This window comes from Cnephaeus nilssonii (genome assembly GCF_951640355.1).
Source record: "Cnephaeus nilssonii genome assembly, chromosome: 12".
Lineage (NCBI taxonomy): Eukaryota > Metazoa > Chordata > Mammalia > Chiroptera > Vespertilionidae > Cnephaeus > Cnephaeus nilssonii.
This window is the reverse complement of record NC_137083.1, coordinates 77,602,527-77,619,333: the sequence shown is the minus strand read 5'-3', so window position 1 is coordinate 77,619,333 and position 16,807 is coordinate 77,602,527. Positions and strand designations below refer to the sequence as shown.

At 56.0% G+C, this 16,807-nt stretch overlaps 1 protein-coding gene across 10 annotated transcripts in view; it reads left to right on the top strand.

Annotated features, from left to right (window-relative positions):
- PRKAG2 (protein kinase AMP-activated non-catalytic subunit gamma 2) overlaps positions 1-16,807 on the top strand; it is a 217,531-nt gene that overhangs the window by 99,585 nt on the left and 101,139 nt on the right. Inside the window, exon 1 of one of the 10 annotated variants that reach the window (XM_079786663.1) lies at positions 6,814-6,918. The exons of the other annotated variants lie outside the window; for them this stretch is intronic. The gene's annotated coding sequence lies outside the window, so the exon portion shown is untranslated. Of the gene's footprint in view, positions 1-6,813; positions 6,919-16,807 lie in introns of those variants that run through there. 10 annotated transcript variants of the gene reach the window in all.

Below are 16,807 nucleotides of genomic sequence, written 5' to 3'. Positions count from 1 at the left end.
ACACACGTCTCACAGCGACCGCGACAAGGGATGTGTCAGGGAAGCCCCAGCATCCTCGGAGCTCTGGGCCACTCCTCTCTGTCGGGCAGAAAGGACGTGGCACTGCTGGCGTTGAGCTGAAACCCTGAACGCGACGGGCGTCATCGGATCCCGGTGGCAGGGGCCAGGGGGCAGCGATCACCCAAGACAAGACGGGCATGCTCACCGGCAGGGTGCAGTCAGCCCGGGGGTGCGCATAGTCGGGCCTTGGCTGCCTGACCGTGGTGGGCCTAGGGGTGGACTCAGTTCTCCCTGGACCTGAGCATGCAGAGCAACTCCAGGTCAGCTGAGCCAAAGCCTGCCTCGGACCATAAACAGAGTCGTGACTCCTCGATGCCCTGACTCGAGCCGTTCACAGACCCAGAGCCCCAGGAAAAGGGGAGGCCGGTCCCTGGAGGAAGACTTCCAAAATGCATCCTGTTGGTCTTGCCAGCGGGACTGCGTCCGGGGAAAGGTAATAATTAGACTCTTCCCAGGTCACTGACACGAGTCCCAGGAGGCTGAGAACATGGCTGGCGTCCACCTTCCCGGTTGGAGCTTATGGAGGGACAGAGCTGGCGAGTTCGGCGTGGAATTCCTCAGTTTCCACTGAGGCAAAGCCTTTCCTGGCTGCAGTCCTCAGTTTCCCTCTTTCTGGGGGCAGAGACCTCAGGGAGGAGGTGGGGAGGGGCGGGGGGGGGGGGCTGATAGATAGGGAGCCAGTTAGAAGACCCCAAGGCCTCGGGGTGAGGAATGTCCCTGAGAGAGGACCTGGGGCGGGTCTGTCTGACCAGGGTGGTGTGTTAGCGGCACATCCGTGATAAGAAGTGGCAGTGACGGGCCACCCGGGAGCCGGGCTGGTGTTGAGCTGTGGGCTGACGAGGCAGAGACGCTCTCGGGTCCTTGGTGGAGCCCGGGCGTCAGGCTGCGTCTCCACTTGTCCCTCCGGGACCGTGCGGGTTTCAGGAGCACAGAGCCGTCCGCCTGCTGCCCCTGCCTGGTACCGACCAGCTTCCCTTTATCAAAGCAAAGCCTCTTCCAGGGGAGAGATAAGCCCGGGAGGAGCCACTGCGGAGGGAGAAGGGACAAGTGACTGAGAGCAGATCCCTTTCCTGGGGCAGGTTTGGGTGCCAACGGGAGGAGAGGGACCCAAGGGCAATGCGTCCTTGTGTCGGGAGGGAAAGATTGGTGGGGCGGGGCGGGCAGAGGGTGAAGGAGGAGGTTTCAAACACCCCGACACCCTTCCCAGCTTCGCCCCGCGCTGGGCACTGGGCCCCACAAGCTGCAGTTAGGGAGTGAGTAGCATTTCGCTTTGCTCAAAGAGGTTCCTGCACAAGACAGTCCTGGGACCCTTCACCTCTTTCTGCTCCTCCCACAAGGGGTTTTATCTTAGAGCAGAAGGAGCTGCAAGGTGAATACCACTGCGCATGTTTTACACACGAGGCATCGGGGGCTCAGATTACGTGATTTACACAACACCCCGTCACTGACCATGCTGGACGTTCACAGACCAGTTCTAACCCTGGAATAATATTGTTTTGCTTAAATACATATACAATTGAATAGGTAACTCACGTGCCTGGTAGAACATTCGAAATGTGCCAATTTGTACATTTAGACGTTCTCCCTCCCTGGACCCTGGCCTCCTGTTTTTCGGCAATCCTTATCTCACATCCTTTCAAAGGTATTCTATGCGTTTCCAAGCTTCCTTTGTACAAAGGGTAGCATTTCATGCGTACTGTTCTACCAGTTGCCTTTAGCCCCTTAACCGCTTTATGCTGACAATCATTCTTTTTCATGGCTGCCTAGTTCTCCATTCTATGGAGAGTCTGGAAGTACTGAACCAGTCCTCTATTGATGGAGCCATTCTCAGTTCTTTGCTATAAAAAAAAATGCTGCAGTGCCCTAGCTGGTTTGGCTCAGTGGATAGAGCGTTGGCCTACGGACCAAATGGTCCCGGGTTCGATTCCTGTCAAGGGCACGTACCTCGGTTACAGGCTCCTCCCTGGCCCGGGCCCTGGTTGGGGTGCGTGTGGGAGGCAACCAATCAATATGTTTCTCTCACACTGATATTTCTCTCTGTCTTTACCTCTCTCTTCCACTTTCTCTAAAAACCAATAGAAAAATATCCTCGGGTGAGGATTTTTTAAAAAATGCAACAAGTATATACTCTTTGTGCTTATGCATGAATATATCTGTGATATACACTCCTAAGAGTAAATTGTTGGGTCAAAGAGTGCAAGTATTTTTTTTTTCTTTTAGTTATTTCCAAGTTCCCCTCAAGGAGGTTGCATGATGTATACTGCTACCTGAATGGGAGCTCATTTCCCCCACATCATCCCACACACACTTTTTACCTATTGTAACTTTTTTATCTTTCTCAATTGTGATGGTTTCAGAACTGATCAAGCCCACAACCATCCAGCTGTGACCTTCTGGTTTGTGAGTCACTGCTCAACCACCGACACACCGGCCAGCCTGGAGATGGAGCTTTTAGATCATCATTCAGGTTAAATGAGGTCATAAGGACGGGGACCTAATCGGATGGGATTGGTGGCCTTATAAAAAGAGGAATGTGAGGACACAGGGAGAAAGCAGCCATCTGGAAGCCAGGAAGAGAGCTCTTGCCAGGTCTTGACCACGCCGGACCTTGATCTTGGACTTCCCAGCCTTCAGAACTGTAGGAAAGCGCATTTCTGTTCTTTAAGCCATGCAGCCTGTGACACTGTGCTGTGGCAGACTGAGACAGCCCCCTGTCTGCATCCTGCTTTGCACCTGCTTCTGTGCAGCGGATGCTGACTCTGAGCCAGGACAGCCATTGGTCGGTCTAGGTCCCATGGTGACATGCTTTCGCCTCAGCGGGGCCGGGCAGAGTCTTGAGAGAATTCCCCACTTTGGAGCCCCTCTCCCACTCTAGAGGCCAAGCACAGAGAAGCTGTAAAGATGCCGGTGGGTCAACGTCCTCCCAACACTGGGACTGGGACTTCGAGGGAGGTCCAAGCAAGGTGGGGAAGAGCTGCCAAGAGGCCTCTCCCACGTGGTCACACTTCCTCGGTGAGTCACCAAGTCTCAGGATGGGTCACCAGCTTTGTGGGCTCCGAAAGACAGCCATTTCACACACCAGGGACAGACCCCTTTCTCGGCTCCTGGGGGCTGTCCAGGTCTAGAGTTTTCGCATCACGTGGCACGGGTGATGGGCACAGGTGGGGACCCGGCTGAGTGCCACAGGGAGCCAGACCAGCAGCTGCCGAGTGATCAGGAGTGTGACCTGGGCTGGGCTGGCACTCGGCCACCCCCCCCCCCTTGGACCGTGTGTCGAAGGGCTTCGGAGTTTCCTGTTTTGTGCCTTTCAATGACCATCCGTCCACTGTTCTGTTTTTGGAGTTTCTCCAAAAAGTTTCTGCTTACGAAATTAGAGTAAAATATTATTTCTGCCTCCCTGCAGGTGACCCAGGTCACCCTGAGTGGAGTTATGGGTGTTCCCAAATTCTTTAGGTGTATAATCACCGTCTCCGGGGTAACTGTCATCAATGGCTAATTACGTCTTTTTTTTTTTTTATGTGTTTTTCAAAACTTGACTTTATAAGGGCAACTTCTTTCCTTCTTTTGTTCCCCCAAATTCTTGTGGGGCACATTGCTGCTGCCCTTGCCACTGTCAACACTCATTTCTCTAAAACGCCGTAGAAACTGTTTTCCTGGCAGGAATTCAAACCACCAACTGAGAGACTTGTATCAGCCCCTGTGCTTTGCAAAACGAATCCACGTCATCGGCCTCACTGTGTCTACACCTCAGTGTCCACGTCGATGTGGTGGGGAAACAGGCTCCCGTCTGTCTTGTGTTTGTTAGGCACTACTTTGTGCGAGACTGGGCTGCGCTCCGTGGGCGACAGACACTCGCAGGTCTGTGACTGGTGCGCTCTGGCAGTTTGAGCCCTGAGCTGTTGAGGCCAGGGCAGGCGGATTCAGCCCCCTTTGGACGAGGGGGGCTTGCTCCGCCCGCCCCCCTTCTTTAATGAAAGAGGATCGCACCGGGGGACAGAATAACACGACAGAAGTCTATCCATTTCCTTGGCAATGCACTCACATTTCATAGTAAGAGCTCCCTCACTCATCCTCCTTTGAGTTTTCTTAAAAAAGATCCAGAGGATCTCGGGCTTAGAGCCATGTGTGACCCGGGGGTGGGGGTGGGGCAGCCAGTAGCAACATCTTGTCGAGGTAAGAAGCATCTAAACCTGCAGAGAATTTTTGTAAGAGTCTATTTGGGCCACACGGACGACAGTGTCGGGAAACAAGGTCTCAAATGCTCCGGAGAACAGCAGTTTCACAGTTTCTTCTATGCGTTTGGAATGAAGGCGGGATCGGGTCCTAAGGAGGATCACGTGGAGGTGGGAGAAAGCAAGGTGGGAATCCAGATAACATGACAGGTAACAAGGTTATGTGCTCCCTGAGGGTGGTTACGCTTTAAGGGGTCTGAAAAAGAGGCATTTCGAAGGTGTGTTAACCTAGATGCGCAAGAACAACGGACAGGGCTGGCTTAATCAAGGCAAGGGCAGCCTTTTGCTAAAGACGTTGTACTCCTGGGTGTGGTTACCCACTGTGACCTACCCCGTTAGGCATTTATGAACAGCTCCCCTTCTGAGGTTACCGTCAGTGAGATTTATCACAGAGCCCCTTTGCGATCTACAGTGTGAACTCGCCGGTTTGTGTGTTGTTTTGTCCCCTTTTGGTCAGTGACTCTAAACCAATAGCTCAACCTTCCCAGAGAGATGGTGGGGCTCATGCGTTTGGATGGAGGCACTCCCTCTGGATTCCCCCCCAAAAATCTCCATCTTGGTGTATGTTTTCCTTAGGGCTTGGAAGCCAATCATAGTGAAGCAGGGGAATGCCCGCATTGCGTGTTTCATGAGCTGTGTATTATTTTTTAAATATGTTTTTATTTATTTTTAGAGAGAGGAAGGGAGAAGAAGAGCAAGAGAGAAACATCAATGGGCTGCCTCCTGCACATCCCCTACTGGGGGTCAAGCCCGTAACCCTGGCATGTGCCCTTGACCAGGAATCAAACCAGCAACCTCTCGGTGCATGGGAGGACACTCAGCCAACTGAGCCACACCGTCCAGGGCAGTCTGGCACTTTTCTTATACCATCTTGTTCATTCCTCACAGCAACCCTGTGATATCTGTATTCGGATGGAGGTGTCGCAAAGAAAGCATAAGAAACTTGTCCAAGTTACCCAGCTAGTAAATGGCACAGCAGGGACCCAAGCCGAGGGTTCTACCCCTATAACCTCACACAGCAGTCTGTGAGAATCCTTCGGGGTGTATGGGGAAAGTGCAGATTCTGGGATGCTAACTCCTACATTGTGATACATTGGTCTGGGGTGGGGTCCAGGAATGTTCTTCTTTAACAAGACTTCTAAATGATGCAGGCGTGATGTGCTGGTGATGTGTACACACCGTCTTCGTGGATAGTTGTGGAAGCTGGTGATGGGGAAATGGGGGCTCATGATTCTGTTCGACTTTAAAAGTGATCAAGTGTTTCCATACTGGGAAGGGAAGAAAACAATACTGTGTCATACACATGTACGTGAGCTGGCACTGCGTCCTTTTAAAACCTGCTGATTGCCCTAGCCAGTTTGGCTCAGTGGATAGAGCGTCAGCCTGCAGACCGAAGGGTCCTGGGTTCGATTCCAGTCAATGGCACGTACCTGGTTAAGGGCTCGTGCAGTAGGCAACCAATCGTTGTGTCTCTCTCCCATCAATATGTCTCTGTCTTTCCTTCTCTCTTCCACTCTCTCTAAAAACCAGTGGAAAAATATCTCGGGTGAGGATTAAAACCTGCTGATTCACAGCCTGGCTTGCTGTCAAGGGTGTGTCCTAAAAACCACAATGAAGGAATGGAGTCTTCCTTGGAGGGGAGGGATCAGAGCAAAGGATAACAAATCCTGCACCGTCTCCGCTCCCAGAGGCGTTTAGGTTTGTGAAGGAACTTATCGGATTTCTGAGCTGTTAGGCTCCCGGCTCTTCCTGAGCTGACCTCCGCCCTCCTGGGACTTTGCTCTTGAGTCCTCTTTCTCCCCATTCAAAAGATCCTGCTATCCTGCCTCCCTTATTCAGCCACAGAGAAAAGAATTCAGAAACTACTTCAGCTCCAGACAGGGGCCCACCCAGCAGGGTAAAGAGTATTTGTAGAAGGAACAGAGAAAACACCCCAAGCCAGCTGGCTCCCTCTCCTCTGAGGCTCGGCCACTTTCCCCACGTGCAGAGGGGTGCCCCATAGACATGATTTGCTTGGGTGCTGGAGTCTTCTGAAAATACCCTGTACCCCGGTGGGTGATGGAAAATGTGGATGCCAGTGGAATGGATTTGCATGACTAGAGACCATTTCTCCCCTCTACATCATCGCGGTGTATACGTCTCCATGGAAGATAAAGGTCGGGGTAGGCGGGCATTGTCACATCTTCCCTCGGCAAATGTGGCCCCAGGGACTGAGCTCTGAGTGTTACCCAGGAGCAACGCCCTTTTTGGTAGCAGGAGTCTAATTTTGCCTGACTCCCTCCTGCAGCCGGCAGCTCTGGGAACTGCCTCCTGGTCAGGCCAGTGGGGCCTCCCACCCACCCCCACCCCAGCGCCAGGGCTGCTTCCAGGTGGGCGTCAGCTCGTCAGAGCCAAGAGGAGCTGCTTGTTTGGTTTTATCCGTGGGGACAGGCTCTCTCTCTCTCTCTCTCTCTCTCTCTCTCTCTCTCTCTCTCTCTGTCTCTCTCTCTCGACCAGAATAAGGGACCTTGCAGGGCCATCCCTACAGTGGCCTTTTGCAGACCATGGGGCCTGAGAACAATTATTACCAGGGAGTGACAGCCGCTGTGGACGCTTCTGAGCCAGCGCACGGGAGGTCCAGGCTCAGGTACGCAGGTCCCTTCCTGTCCATTCACTGCAGAGCAGATGGGCATCTGGGGGGCATGTGAGGGTGGGGGTCACATCAAGCTGCCCAGTCCTATTCCAGCATGTGATGGGCAGGCTACAGGAGGAAGGCTGGGTCCCAGGTGGCCAGTCACACCCTGGCACCGGTCTTCCCAGCTGCTTGTCACCCAGCCACCAGGTGGGTGCAGTGCAGAGTCCCAGGCCCTGGGCAGCTCCCACAGCAAATCAAGTACAGAACACACAGCTCATCTGGTCAAAGACCAGAAAGTCTTCAGGCCGCTGCCAGTCCTTGGCCCCCTCAGGGAAGGTGGGGCCTCTAGGGTGATGTAGCCGAACCGGCCCCTGGCACCCCACGAGCACTCGGCCTGCACCCGCAGTCACTGTGTCACCCCGGGGCTTGGGGAGGAGGAGTCCTGGGTCTAGAATTTCCGGGATGTAGGAAAAGCCACAGACCGGCCAGTAGCGCTGGTGAAAACTCTGTCTGATGCTCTGATCTCCCAACACCTGAACAAGTCGTGCTGGGTTTCTGTTTAAACATTTCTGCTGACGGGTAACAAGCTCACTGGCTCATTCACTCCACAAAGATGAATTAAATGTCTGTGGTGACTCACGCTTCCCATGGCTCAGTTTCATCACCTGTAAATGGAGATCAGAACATCTCCCTCATCACCTGTGAGCATTAAATAAATAGACTTATAGTATTCACACATATTAGCCCATTGAATGTTAACGCAAATATTTTCTTAAGTGCATAAACTAATGCACTCAATCATTACCAACTGGGAAACGGATGAACACTTTCACTGCTGAAAGTCGCTCTGACATGTGAAGTGGCCAACGAGTCCCCACACAATCGGCATCCCATGCCCAGTCCCTAGCACCCAGAACTGAGGGTAGCTTTGGGAGCTCTCATGGGTGCTTGTGTAATTGGAGCTCCCCAGGGCTGCTCTGCCGTCCGGCGACCACGCCACGCTGTGGGCTCACATGGAACTCACCTGTCCACATCACTGAGGACTGCCCGTGTGTGTGGCTTCCTGTGCGTGGCCAGGTGCTTTTTTGTGCTCAGGTTCCCTGTAGAATTTGTCACGGTGTCCGGACATCTTACCATCTCCTAGTCTTTGCCAGTAACAACTGGCGTAAACGATGGGAATAGACTCAACGCAAACAGTGTTTCCCTTCTAACCGCCATCAGCCAGAGCTGAGGAATGCGACACGGGGGCACCACAAGCCCCCGGCCAAGATCCTTCACCCGTGACTCGGCGCTTTAAAACCCAGCATCACAAATGCACTCCTTTGTTCAAATGAGAGGGTTACAGAATTAAAACAGCGTTCATGCACCTCCATTCTCTATGTCCCATTGACTCTCCTCAATGGCAGGAAGGTCTCGGGTTGACACCGGAAGATGGAGAGGCAACAGAATGCCTCGCTGAGCAGTTTTTGCTGAGGGCAAGCCCAGGTGCTATAGTTACTAGAATTCTGAGCTCTTTAATTAGGCCTCTCCGAGCCCAGGAGAAAATGGAGGGAGAGAGGAAGGGAGAGAGGGAGGGAAGGGAGGAAGGAAATGATCATCTTTATGGTTTTCCTTCACAACATTGAACACTGGCTGCCTTCTGGGAGAGTTTGAGGAGATATACAGTTTAAGCTCTGGAGCCGGAAAGTCCTGGGTTCAAGTCCAGCTCAGCCAAGTGACCTTGAGCAAGTAACTCCATCTCCTCCTACTTGGGTTTCTCCACTTTACAATGGAGGCAACATCCCGCCCTGTGACAGGTGGTGGCCAGAATCACTTACGTGGGTGTGTTAGGGTGCCTCGCCAAGGTCGGAGCTCTGTACCGTGTCCCTACATGCCCCTACCCCACCCTTTTGGGGTCTGGTGAGAGTTTTCTGGCTACATAGCGACCCTGTTCGCTGTGGGAGCTGCCCAGGGCCTTGGGACCAGCGCTGCCTTGGCCCGGACTTTGCACTGGGCCCCGGCCGTGGCTGCCGGGGTCAGCGATCTGCAGGCTCAGCTGGCCCCATGCAGAGCCCTCTGTTGCCCTGGGCCCAGCTCCCAGGCTGGCCTGTGTGGCTTGGCTCTGGGTCAGGTGCGTCCTTTGTGCATCCTGTGTTTGGCTGCAGGGGAGTGTGACTCCTCAAGGGCCTGGCCCCTCGGGTTCCTTTCTCCGAGCTGAAGGGCTGCGTTAGGCACGGTGGTTGAGAGCGGGTCACCTTCTCGGCACCCCTGTCGGAAGAGAGATGATTACCTGGGCAGGAGAGCCTTTGCCCTTTGAATCTCCCCTCCTCTCTCCCAGAGGCAACACCCGATACCCCGCGCGAGGTCCTGGGGAAGCTGACACACGGGCTGGAGAGCATGTGAGTTTCTCGGAAGGTCCCTCAGGGCCCCGAGAAGCAGCAGAGGCCTCCGCGGCCCTGGTTAGTCAAGGGAGGGGCCCTGGAAATGGAGCTGCAGCTCGGTGGCGCTGCCCCGAAGCTCCGTGCGCCCCCCACCCCCCGCCACCCCAGGATTTGCCTCGGTGGGTTATCCAGCCCGGCTGTCAATGGGTGCCGAGCTGTTCGGTCTCGGCCCAGCAGAACGCTCTCACCCGGACAAAGGCTCCTCAAGTCTGGGAAACATCTGAGAGCAGGACCTGACCCAGCTGGTCCCCAGGTGTGTGAGCTTGTCCTCCGAACGGGTGCTGCGTGGCCTGGGGTTTGGGGTGAGGCTGGTGCTCCTGGCACCTCCACTGACGGGAGGGACCACCCGGTGTGTCCCGAGGCAGACGTGGGGCTGGGCCTGCAGGACGCCTCTTCCCTAGAGGTAGACGCCTTTGGGGTGCGCTTTCAGGCCCTGTTCTCCCAAACTCGGGCCAGGCGAGCTGGCTGCACCGGACTGAGAGGCCTGGGAGCCAGAGTGGCCTCAAGGCCAGGTTTGAGGAGGAGACACAGTGGGCAGACATGTTCTGGAGGTAGCCTGTACGGAGCGTGTGCGTACGCCGTCACCAAGCCCTGAGACAGCCACACGGCTCTGTCTGTCCTTGGAACGCTCTCCCTGGAGGAAGTCGGGAGGACTCCAGCTGGTGACGGTATGAAACTGTAGTTGCATTTTGAGGCTGTGTCTTAGGAAGCAGATCGGTGGCTGCACACACAGGCCGGCCTCCTGCGACCCCCGCTTGGAGAGCTGGTGTCTTCCTAGGGCTCCCCTTTACGGCTCATCATTGTCTGGGGGAGATGCTCTGACACCTTGAGGACCCTTGTTTCATGGCCCGGGGAGTCCAGGGAAGGTGGGCATCCTGAGGACCTGACCAGTTAAAAGCAGGGCAAGGTGGGAGCCCCACTTCCAGGCGACCGGCACCCTCACCTCTAACAAGTCATTACCACCTCCAGGTAAAGGCTGATTTCTCCACTGGCGCTCCGGGCCAAGGGGTGGAGAGGCCGCTGGTGAGGAGCCCGGACCTGATTTCGGGGCAGCACAGGACGGAGCTGACCGCAATGAGCCTTCTGCTCATGGCTCAGGAGCATCCCTGAGTGGCTGTGGCTGAGCCTGTGGCTGGCCTGGGTCTCCTGCAGGCAGGCTCCCTCCAGCCTCCCCGGGGCCCTTCGCGCTTTCTGCTGGTCATGGCAGCCGGGACACCAGCCAGAGCAGGCCAGGTGGCAGGGCAAGAGCCAATATGCCACACAGCCCCAAGGATTCCCGCCGGGTCAGACCCACTGTGTCCTCAAGCCCTGCCCTTAGAGCTGTGGCTGCAGAAAGGCAAGGAGGCCCAGGTGTGGCTGCTGCAAGATGGCTTGGTCGCTTTCCGTCCCTGGTCACAGGTCATTTTCGTGGTTTGTAGCTGTGCTCCATCAGTGGTGTCCCTGGGGCGGGCTGAGGCCGGCTCAGCATTGGGGAAGGCCCTGCTTGGCCTGAGAAATGGGGCCTGTGACAGGGCTTCGGGGGCTGGAAGCCGCCTGGTATCTGGGGCTCCCCTTGCCCAATAGACCCCTTTGGGTTGGATTCCCTGTGATGAGCTACTGTGCTGGCTCACACAACACTGCAGAACCGTTGTACCTAACCCCTCCCTCCAGGCAAGGCGCCGCTATTTCTGACCCGCCTGCGGTGGGCAAGGCAGGTCCACGCACGTTGTCATCCATCTTCACCCTGATAAGCAAGCAGCACTCAGAGCACTTGGGCTGCAGGCTTGAAACCCTGCTCTCAACAGCACTGACCTCGGCAGCTCGGGGGCGAGGTCGTGAAGCTGGTGTGTGGGGACATCAAGAAAAAGGCCACAGGGAGAGAGGTGCTGGCCGAGAAGGCCCTCTGGGGCAGCCCTGTCCCTGATGGCCCCGTGCAGTGTGCCCGGGGACAGGCAGGCCTGTGGCTGGGGCTGTGCCTGAGGAGGGGCCCACAGCCGGGCCCTGCTGCAGGCGGCAGCCCCAGAAGGCACTGAGGGTGCTGACCGCTTGGACCAAGGGGCTTGTTCTCTTCCTGGGCCCGGTGAACACCAGCTGTGCCTGACTCTCAGTCCTCTTCTCTCCGAAAAGCCCCGGTGTCACTTACCCTGCCCATAGCTGCTCAGTCGGCCGACGCGGCCACCTCCTGTGTCTCCTTACAGAACGAAGTGAATCAGGAGCCGGCGGACCGGGACCATGGCTCCTAGTCAGGCTTCAGATGGCGGAGTGCAGGCCCATCCCCGCTTCCCGGGCCCTGCTGCACAGAGAGACTGCCCCCCGGGGTGCCACAGCACGGACCAGCCGCGGGACACGCCTGCGTGTAGTCCTAACATTGCCTCCATCCCCGCGTGCAGACACGGGCCCCCTCTCTGTCTCCGTAAGGAATGCCTGTCACACAGTCCGGCGGTCCAAGGCCAGCTTTGTGTGCGGGGCGGATGCTGCTCGTGTTCAGCCTGCTGCCGCGATCCTGTTTGGGGCTTAGTGCTCGCCAACCAACTGTCCCGGCCGGATTAACTTCCCGTGCACGCACACCCGTGTGTGTGTGTGTGTGTGTGTGTGTGTGTGTGTGTGTGTGGTAACAAACGTGACATTCCTTCATGTTCTCGGTACTGCTCCAAAGGCAGTGAGTGGGCTTTTCCCTTATCAGCAGGAATGAGAGGAAAACCCGACCTGCTCCTCCCACCCCGACACCACAGGGGTTGCGGAGCAGCGTGGTGACCGCACATTTCAGCGCGGAGTTCAGGAGCCGGCGCCTCCGCCAGGGCCGGCCGCCCGGGGCTGTACAGCCGAACGCTGAGGAAGTCCCGTTAACCACCGATGGTTGAAACGGTGATGGTCAGTGCAGTGCCGGACCTCACAGCAGAGAGTACCTGACACTCCCAAGAAAGCTCACTCAGTCAGGGCGCCCTGTGCTTTGTGGCCTAAGCTGCCGGGTAAGACTGTTGGCACTAGCATTTGGGGGCCTGCTCTGTCCACTAAGTCGTAGCTCAGGGGGTTCAGGTTTGGGTCCCTCACCTCCCAGCCTGACTCCTTCCATGCGTCCCTGAGCAATACAACCTCTTCCCCTAGCCCCCCGCCCCCAGCTCCCTCCCTTCTCTCTCTTTCTGTCTTTGCATCCCAGATACAGGGGATAAATCCTACCTTATAGGGACTGTTCTGTAGGTAGCCTGTACGGAGTACAGGAAGTACCTGGTTCCATCAGATGAGACCTGTAGGCCCAGCACCAGTTGATGTCCACAAATCCTCCAGCCTTAGGCCCCGCCCCTTGCCTCTCCCCAGAGAGTTTTGTGCTGAATAAACATGTCAACTCAAAGCAAGCAGCAGCCCCAGAGAACAAGGGCGTGCCTCTTGGTGAAGGTGTGCACGCAATGCCAGACCGCACTCCGTAACAGCCCGGCGTAGAGAACACCCAGATGGCGTCACACCGCGACCGGCCGTGGTAGAGGAGGCTCCTGCGGTAGTGGCAGTAAACGGTGCGGCAAGCGCCGGTGAGCCTCACGCTGTATGAGCAGGATACAAACTACTGATTCCACTGGCGCAGCAGACGGAATGGGCAGAACTCGCAGATGATCTTGGCGTTGTGATGGCGTTATTTTAGGAGGTGGGATGCCTGTGAGGAGAGAGGATGTTTGCTCCTTGTCTGAGAGCTGCGTACAGGACGGCCTCGCTTGTGCAGATTCGTACACTCATGATGTGTGCATTTTTCTCCCACAAAACATTCTTACAAACCCCGGCAGCAAGGTGTGGAGGAGGGTGCAGTCGGAGTTCATTGCATCAAGGCCTGAAGGAGCCGGCAGGAGCGTGGGCCAGAACTGAGAGCAGAATTGCTGCCACCCAGGCAGGGACACTAGTGGGTGAAACACCGGCTTATTTGCCCTTTGGTCAGTGCATTAGAGACACCCTGGACGGTGGAGGAGTTCTGCAAACAGGTTTTCTTGCTCCAAGCAGCTGCCTTTTCTTTCCAGCGCTTACTCATTACGGTGGCAAAGGGGTCCCTCCTTTTTCCCTTCTTGGCCTCTGGCTCCGCTGATGAGTAAGTGAAAGAATGTGAAGTGGCAGTAAGGAAAAAGAGCCACCCTCAGCAGCAGGCCATTGAGAGGCCGGAGGGAAGGCAGGTGGGGTCTTTCCGCCAGGCTCCCTGGTCGCTTGGGCACGCTGGTGTGTGCTGTGCTGTGTGCTGGGTGCTGTGTGCTGTGTGCTGTGCTCAGCTAAAGAAAGGAGCACCCAGGGGGCTGAGTGAAAGGACAGGCAGGAATGCTCGGAGGCAAAAGTGTGCCATTGACAGTTCAACGTCAACTCTGCTTTGTTCTGGCCCTCAGGTGCCTGCAGTCCTGGACGTGGGCCCCTCCCAGGAGATACCTGGGCTCGGGGCTCCCCTCCTCGCCATCACCTCACTCCCCCAGTCAGCTCCGCTGTCCTGGGGCTGAGCTCCAGCCTTCACATGATCATTCATTCGTGCCGCAGTCTTATTCAATAATTTGGATGTGTTTACTTGAGATTCTTGGGGCTATGACTGCATCGTCCTAAGGAATAAATTATTAACAGGGAAGTGTCAAACTTCAAAGCTGCATTTGTGATGTGCTGGGGTGTCCCCAAAGGGCTTACTGGCGGGTGAGAAGAGCAGACAGATAAGAGATAAGGTAGGCAGCAGATGGGGACGCTCCTGGCAGGAGAGGGCCTGTGCTGTGGGCTGCGTCTCGGGTTCCCGGTGCACCTGCACCCCAGCTGTCCGCGATCAGCGTTTATGAGGACTCTGCCCAAATGTCAAGTTACTTTCTCGTGTCAGGGAGGAGAGCCCATCAGAGCCATTGCTTCCCTTTGATAATGAGGGTGTCTCTCCCTCCTGAAGGCCAGGGACGAAGGAGGTGGAGAACATGGAAGACAAGATCGGGCTAACCCAGCAGAAGCTGGCTTTCCTGAAAATCAGACTGTTAAGCTCTGCCTCTTTCTTGGAAAGAAAGGCAGACTGAGTTTTGGGTGCAGAGACGGCAGCGTCTCCTGTCCAGAACTGGGTGCAGAGACGGCAGCGTCCTGTCTGTGCTGTCCCCTCGGGTGCCCCCTGGCCACAGGTGGCTACCGAGCACCAGAACTACGGACAGTGCACCTGAGCTGGTGTCTGGGCATCACCAACCAGGTGGCTGGTAGCAATAGAAGTTCCTCTCCTACAGTTCCAGAGGCTGGGAGTCCAAAGTCGGGGTGTCAGAAGCTGGCTCCTGCCGGGGGCCCAGAGGGAGCACCTTTCCATCCCTGTCTCCCGGGTCGGCGGTTGCTGGTGATGCTTGGCTTGTGGCTACATCGCTCCCAGCCCTGCCTCCGTCCTCACATGGCAGTCTCCCCGGAATGTGCCTGGGTTCAGATCCCCTCTTTGTATAAGAGCACTGGTCACATTGGAGTCGGTCCACCTAACGACCTCATTTTAACGCGATTATCTCTGTAAAGATCCTATTTCCAAATAAAGTCACATTCACAGGGTTTTTTGCGTGGTGGGATAGTATTTCCACATATACTTTTGGGGAGCACAGTTCAACCCATAACAGCAATGAGGAGCTGAAGTTTCTATTTTATTTTAAACTAGAGGCCCGGTGCACAAAACTTGTGCATTGGGAGGGGGTGTCCCTCAGCCCAGCCTGCACCCTCTCCAATCTGGGATCCCTCTCACAATCCAGGACTGCTGGCTCCCAACTGCTCGCCTACCTGCCTGCCTGATTGCCCCTAACCACTTCTGCCTGCCAGCCTGATCACCCCCTAACCACTCCCCTGCCAGCCTGGTAGCCCCTAACTGCCCTTCCCTGCTGGCCTGGTCACCCCTAACTGCCCTCCCCTGCTGGCCTGGTCACCCCCAACTGCCCTCCCCTGCTGGCCTGGTTGCCCCCAACTGCCCTCCCCTGCAGGCCTGGTCCCCCCCAACTGCCCTCCTCTGCTGGCCCAGTCACCCCTAACTGCCCTCCCCTGCTGGCCTGATTGCCCACAACTGCCCTCCCCTGCAGGCCATCTTGTGGCGGTCATCTTGTGACCATATGGGGGCAGCCATCTTGTGTGTTGGAGTGATGGTTAATTTGCATATTACTCTTTTATTAGATAGGCTATAAATGACCACATGTGGCTAGTGACTGACACCTGGACCACATAGCTACAGACTGTGGAGGGAGAGTTTGGATAATTCAGCATTTCTGTTCAGAGCCACCCTGTCCAAGCAGGTGTTGTCTGCTTGCACCAATGAGGCTTCCTCCCCGCTGAGGACTGGGAGGCAGAGGGACACCTCCCACCTCTGGCAGGTGGGGGAGAGAAGGACTGGCACTCTGTTGTACGTTGTGACTTAGTTGGCACAGCAAGGGCTGCTCTCATTCTTTGTGGCCTCGTCTGCATGACTCTCCTCCGATTCCCAGGCAGGCAGATTGGGTTCTGCAGAGACGTTTGGTCTCTAAATGGGCAGGACAAGTGCGGAGGATCAGCTGGGCTGGGCTGGGCACAAAGCTGGACTGCTCCTGGATGGGGGGAACGGTGGAGAGTGAGGAACAAGGGCCTGGCCACACAGGGAAGCCGCCATCAGGCCTCTCCTTGTCTGTGGGGCCAGGATAGTCTCAGGCTCTCCAGAACCCAGGCACTTGGCTCTCACAGTGGGTCCCAGACCAGCTCATCACCTGGGAATTATTAGAAATGCAGAGCCCGGGCCTCTGCCCCAGCCGCCTCATCTCCATCTCCAGGAGGGAGGCCCAGAGCCTGCCTGCTCACGGGCCCTCGGGGGATCTCGTTCTTGCTTACCTTCTGCACGGCTGGCCTGCAGCCGGTTCTCACTCTAACCTGCGTGAGGGTCGCTGAGAAAGAGAAGCTGGGGTTACCACGGATTCCCTATGTCTAACCTGCGTGAGGAGAGCAGATTCAGATTCTATGGGTCTGGGTAGGACCTGGGTGTCTGCATGTCTAACAAGCTCCGGGGATACTAGGCTGCTGTCCTCTGCCCATCGAGTCCCTGGGGCCTAAACATCTAGATCCCTAAGGGCTGGGCCTCCTCTCTGTTTCCAACACCTAGAGCAGAGCCCTGCAAATGATGTGCCTCATCCAGTCAACGTAAAATATTTGGGTGCCAGGGAGGCAGCTCCTATCCCCTTTGTGGGGGAAGAAACCATTTTGCAATGACTTATTCAATGACCTCTTTCCTACTAAACATTAAGACAAAAGCCACATTGCTCAGGACAGCATTGCAAGGTTTCAATGGGACTATTTCATTAATCTTGGATGCAGCAAAACGTTGGCAGGCACCGCCGGCTCCCTCTGAGGCACACTTTTTGCAATTGGGGGCACTGATTTGGGACAGTCTATGGCAGCAGACCCACTCCCCCTCCACACTCTCTGGCTTCCCTACCCCCAGCTTTCCCAGTTTATCTGCTTCCCATCATTCCCAGAGTCCAGCCTCTGCCCGGAGCAACCCCCACCCAGTGCCTACAGCACTGTGCTCTACTCTGTAC